The sequence below is a fragment of the Pithys albifrons genome, chromosome 2 (genome assembly GCF_047495875.1).
Source record: "Pithys albifrons albifrons isolate INPA30051 chromosome 2, PitAlb_v1, whole genome shotgun sequence".
Lineage (NCBI taxonomy): Eukaryota > Metazoa > Chordata > Aves > Passeriformes > Thamnophilidae > Pithys > Pithys albifrons.
In genome coordinates this window covers 23,912,869-23,919,308 of record NC_092459.1, presented here as the reverse complement: position 1 = coordinate 23,919,308, position 6,440 = coordinate 23,912,869, and the positions used below count along the sequence as shown (strand labels likewise).

The 6,440-nt window shown below is 41.0% G+C and overlaps 1 non-coding gene across 1 annotated transcript; it reads left to right on the top strand.

Moving 5' to 3' along the window:
- The first annotated feature begins 801 nt into the window (after window positions 1-801).
- LOC139669132 (U6 spliceosomal RNA) lies at window positions 802-911 on the top strand. The gene has a single exon (XR_011697188.1). It is a non-coding gene; the product is annotated as a U6 spliceosomal RNA (small nuclear RNA).
- Window positions 912-6,440: the final 5,529 nt, after the last annotated feature.

The window sequence follows — 6,440 nt, the reverse complement described above, 5'->3', positions numbered from 1 at the left end:
GCTACATAAACAGTTAAAACACTAAGCCTTACAAAATCTCAGATGACCTTTTCTTAAAAATAGGCAGAAATTTTTACTGTCTGACATGCATTCTCTGGAGAAGCAATCCTTTCCCATGTATGCCAATCCCTTATCATATTGTATATGGCAGCAGAGTAACTCCTTCGCATGGTTCTGAGCTGAGGAAGGAATCATGTCATTCTTTTACTGATGTCCTATCACCAAAAGAGGATTTAGTCTATTCACTGAAGTCATACTATGATGGCTGTTGACCAAGGGAGAAACAAGAACAAAAAGACTTCCAGCACACTCTGCCTGCAAATGCAACAAAAGCATTTATTAGGGGAAACTCAGGTTTATAAAGGGTTCTGAGGGGAAGGTTCTGAAACTGGGATGGGATTGGGTAAAAACAGGGGCAGGGTGTGTAACTAGGGAAACCGGATTGCCAATGGGACAATGGTCACCAAAAGCCAATGGGAAAACAGGGTCTTAGGCAAAGGCAGGAAAACTAACCAATGGGGGTCCAGGGATCAGGGCAAGGGCGGGAAAAGGGTATAAGGGGGAAGAAGACAACATGGAGGGAATGAATAAGGGAAAAAAATAACAGGGGAGCATTTTGAAAATCATGGGGGGAGTACACAGAACTTTTATAACTAAAAACCGTACAATAATAAACGCAATGAACTTGAACTAAACTTTGGTTGTAGCAGTCTTAACAGTCCCTCAGGTTATTTTGTGTCTTCTGTTTGTCCTCCAATGTGCCTTCTCCCACAATACTGATGTAGTGAGAACACACAGACAGCACTACATAGTTCAGCAGCACATATACTAAAATTGGAACGATACAGAGAAAATTAGCATGGCCCCTGCACAAGGATGACACGCAAATTTGTGAAGCGTTCCATATTTCAAGGTCCTGAGTTTGAGTCTCAGTGGGGACCGTCCCCTGGCAGTTCAATGCCTCCCTGCCATCCGATCCCATCAGATCTCGTGTGCTCAGCAGGGTCAGCCCCGGTTAGTACCAGGTGCTGTGACAGTCCCAAGGACTTCACTGTCACTGTCCAAGCTCAACCATGGCAGATGGACCCTAGGACTTAAATGGTGGGGCCAGTTCTGTGCACACTGTGCCTCACCTAAAACATCCACTGTGCAGGCTGGAAGGGCACACCCATATGGGGAGAGCCCTTCCCAAATCTTCACTTGCGATGTCTGGCCATACATACACACATAGTTCAAACTGGTTTATGTAGGCTGGCAAGGCAGCACTCCTATTTTAAGAAAGGCAAAGAGTTAAAGACAACAAAGCCACAGCATCTCCTGACACATCTGTAAGGTCGATATCATAGAATCACAGAATTGTTAAAGTTGGAAGTGACCTCTGGAGATCATCTGTCCAATGCCGGTTCACATTGACATGTGAACTCTATCAGTGTATTAGTACATCGGCCCACCGCTGGCTGAGCTGATGATTTCTTTCTTGTTGAGGCAAAAGCATAATGGTTTGTACCACTATACTTGGCCATATTGAGTAAGAGAAGGTGAAATATACCCTTCAGAAAAGTACCAGAACTTTATATAAACTATCCTTTTCTTAGCACATGTGTCAAGGTACCACCACCAAGAAACACACCAGGAAGAAACCATACTAGAGATATTCCCAATGAATATCTGAAGTTGCAAAGGAGCTTAAGTGAAAAATAAGATAGTGAAAATAAGTGTCCAGTCCATTCACAAACACCATTGGAGAACTGAACTAGTCAAAACACAGGACAAGGGTGAGAGTTGTAAGTGCAATGTTAAGAGCAATGCTGCAATGGCTGCTGTTTTCCTGGCTTAAGTATGAGTCACTCACAAAGCTCTGGAATCTGTGTGCATTCACTGTGTGCTTAGCCAGCCTGAACTGTCTGCAAAGGCCACTGAAAACTCCCCGCTCTTGTCGTTCCCACAGAAAACCAGAAACCTATGAGTTAATGCTCTGTAGCTATTATACTTTTCCCTTACTTTAAGAGCCAACTAGTTGACACCACCTAAAACAAAATGAGATTGTAAGGAACCAACAAGTTTCCAGTGGTTCAGTTTATGGTAGAAGAGAAATAAAGTGGTATTGTAAATATTTGTAACTTGCCAAATCTGCTCTGCATGAACTGCGAAGTCATGGCTTCCTGTAGCAGTCCATATGCTGACTTAGTGATAGAGGGTCTTGGAGGACAACTCTCCCCCACAGATAGCCAGCATGGGATCAGACCACTGAGCCAGGATCGTGGTGTTCTGGCACACTCCACAAGTCTCTAAAAAAATGTTGTATTTTCTCCTCAATACCATCTTCTTTACAGCTCAAGAGTTAGTCTCTCAGAGATGTGATCATTCCATACCACTGCCACCAGAAGAGCACCTGGCAAGCCCAAGCCCAATACTTCAGTAATATCCTTGTATCTGCCCTAAAACCCATAGGTAATTTCACCCTCCATGCTCACAGAAATGATTAAATGACGTCTTTAACAGCAGACCACCTTGCAGAGAAAATTGTTGAATGGGATCCAAACACACAGAAAATTGAGCTGACTTAGTAAATCAGAGGCTCCAGTAAGAGGCTCCTGGCAGAAAGTGTGTTTAAACAGCTTGTTGTGCTGATCAGATTTCAGACAGATCCTGGCACCTGGAGGGATACAAAGACAGTCTGGGTTCAATAAACACTGGGTCACCTGTCCTGGATGGTTGACTCTGTGACAACATCCCTCCCACACAAGAATCTTCCCTGAGAAGAGCAGTTAATGAATTTTGTATCACATTGGGTCTGCTACATTGTGCTCACAGAATGGGGTGAAGCTATATCATTGAGGAGATGGTTACAAAATCACTTGTAATGAGTTTTGATGCAGGAATCTGAAACGTTGCTTATGTGTCTGGACAAATGCAAGATATTTTAATTCTATCAGCACTTTTTTTTCTTGATTTGTCAGATTGTTCTGTCTACATCACACCGCAGAACTCATTCAGATTTTGTTCTCATTTTGCTAAAGCCTTTGGTGCTAGTCTTACTGCGCCACCAGCCTTGACTTCATTACCACAGTACAAACTGCAGGTTCTTTCAGCCTGAGGGCCAGTCAGCTTTTGGAGCTGTCCTGTCACTGTGGAAGGTGGCTGGAGATGACACTCCTCAGAATTCCAAGTGCCCAACACCACCAAATATTCAGAAGAAACAAAGGTGACTCTTTTAACCTCTCTCTAAAAGCTCGCTCTGATATGCCTATCCACAATATCAGACCCCTACAGAAGCTGCAAAAGTGTAAATGAGAGATGGGAGGGTGAATTTAAGGGTACTTGATGACATACCAGTGTACTACCTCAGGTTGTAGTCTTGTCCTGACATGCACATAAAAACAGCAGAGTCCTTATGAAAAATACTGCTCAGTTCAATAACTTGTTTGTTTAAAATTTGTTCATAACTATTGTATACACTGTTAGTAATTTTTTTCTATGTTTACAGTATCAGCAATTCGGGTTTATTGGTTTTTGGAGTCTGAGAACAGTTACTCAAGGCCTATAAAGGAAAAGCTCCAGGGTAGCTGTTCTGGAATGTCAAGTGAGTTCACCATAAGGACAATGCAATTTTCCAAAATAAATCACGGAATCACTTCAATCAAAAAATTGTTGTATTGTTCTGCATTGGGTGGGGTGAAGGAGAGAGAGAGAAAGAGAGCAGGGCTCTTTCAGAATGTCAGTAAGTAAGGCCTGACAAAAAATGACCTATCAATCTTACTTCAGTCCCTGTGAAAGTCATGGATTGAATCCTCCTGGGGACTATCAAAAGTTAGATGAAGCATGTGATTGGGAAAACCCAGCATGGACTCAACAAGGGCAAATTATACTTGACAAACCTAGTCGTCTTCCACAACAAAGTACAGTGACTACAAAGACAAAGCCTTTTTAAAAGGACTCACATGGAAAAGAGGAGGTGCAATGAGTACAGTTTACTTGTGGGATGATTGAAATTGGACTGAAGAGGAAAATTTTTCATAACAGGAACAGTCATTCATTGGAACTACCTTCCCAGGTGGATTCCCCAACATCAGACACATTTAAGATTCAGCAGCCCAGGTGCTGGGCCATCTTGTCTAGACTGTGTTTTTTCCAGGCCTGGGATTCCATGATTCTGTGATATTAAAAGAAATGCTTTAAGAAAATAAGGCTTTAGATGTGATTAAGTATTATGCCCCTTCAAATGCTGGGAGTCTCCCCATGGATGGGTCCTGCATGGCATACTATGGAAAAATGCACATCTCATGTCCACTTGATATTTTTTGAACTCAAGGTTCCCAGCACCTGAAGGAATATAAGATTTACACACTGTCTACATCCCTCTTTTTGCTCTATCGTTCTGAAGAAGGTAATTTTGATATGAGATTTGTTCTTGGGCCTTTCATAGTGGCATCCACAAAGAGCCCTGGACCATCTGTCCCCTCACATCCCCTGCTGCCTCCCTTGCAGGACACACATCTAGACAACAGTTACTACAGAATAGCTGTGGCACTTGAAAGTTGTGCTCTACCTTAATGATTTCCCCATGCAGGAAGACCATTCTTACTGACATACTGAGCGCACAGTCAGAGGTTGCTGTTTGCAGCAGGGCAGAAATGCTTGTAACCAATTTGAGAAACTTTATTTTCTGGGCCTGCAGAGGCTGGAAGAGCTCTATATCAATTTTCAGAGTGGTGATCCTGCTTTTATCATCCCAATTATCTACCAAACAAATGGAGAGGTCTTAGACGAAGCATTTAAGGTCGCCCATGACGCAGTCTGTTATGGAACCTTGCCTCAGTCTGTTATGGAACCTTTGTTCTCTAAACACTAAAATAGATCATGACAGATCTGGCAGGATATGGGGACTAATTGCTGAATGAATCCATAATTTAAGCTGGGAAAAGTTTTGCTAAGTTTTTATTAATATTTGAAAATGCTATTTCTCTGTGCCTAATGCATCAATACTGTCTCTGCCTCACATGCTTTCTAGTTAGAGCAAAGCAGTGAGATGCACAAAGCCATCAGCAAATGTTTTTATCTGAATTTTCCCCACCTCTCCTTTCCTAATTATTTTTCATTTAAGAATTCAGTCAAAAATCTTTAAAAGTTTGTTATAATAAGGTTAAAGCTGCAGAAACAAACCGTAGGTTCAGCAGTAATAGACTGTCTCTGGGTTTTTGAGAGATGCAACAAATTACTTTTAAAAAATTACAAGAAATGCTGTGAAAGTTCCAACATCTGGAAAATTATCTGTTGCTTGAAAAAAGGTGTTGCTAGCTGCTATGAATAGTCTCTAATTATACTGAGAATCTTTATACCAAGAAACCGAGTTTTTCAGCACTGGACGGTGGGCTGCAATCAAATGCTCGTGGTGAATTCCAAGAAGTTAAAGATGCATTGAAAAGTAATAATGAAGCATACAATTGGAAACATTTAACGGTGATTCTGTCCCAGTATGAGCCAAGCAATTGTCTGAAATCACTGGAAGCAGGTCTGTTGGGTATTCAAAGTCTAGACTGAAGAGCTGATTGAGCTCGCATAAAATTTTTAACTTAAGCTTTCTGACTTCAAACCAATGGGAATGCATGCTACATGATTGAGAGGAACTTTGCCTACGTGCATTCAAATTCTGCCATTATATCTTCACATAGTCCACATTTTGAACAGTTCAGGCTTAATTTCCCATGCTAAATAGACAACAGGGAGACAACTGGAGGGCCTAGGGCCATTCTTCCTGTTTTTTTCATAATCCAATATGAAGCAGAAAAAATTCAGCAAGAAATTTGAACCCAGATCCCCATGGCCTCTCAAAGATTTTGTAGTGGGGCTTTGTCAGCAGAAAGACTTCAACCACATTTTTCAATGTATTTTGCAAAAGTGTCATCAAGAGCCTGAAATAATTACACTGCTATTTTGCCACTTGAATATAGAATTCCCTAATGAATATATAATTCCCTAATGGTCTTATCCATGTCTTATGTTCTTTTCTTGTTATAAGAATCTGTTCCATGGTAAGTAAGTGCAATACTATTGCAATTCATCTGTCAATTGAATGCATCAATCTAAACAGAGTTCCTTCATAACAAGTCAGCTGTTAAGATTAAAAAGTAACCTCTTTTCATTAATAAAGAAGTTTTCATGCAAGAGAAATCTGGAGATACTATTTGAGATGCCATCAACTGAGTGTATATCTATCTCTCAAGCGATAAAAATCCAGCAATTTTTCCTGAATACTAAATAATATATGTGAATGGAGGCTAGCCAATATTGTTCATCTTTTAATGTAAAAACAAGGGGACTGATCATCTAATAGATGACTCAATTTCTGAATTTTTAAAACATGAAAGAGGAGGGTTACCTCCTGTTAGGAATTTTTTACTTCTGCCCAGCCAGCTAACAGAGAGGCCTCCTACTATGCA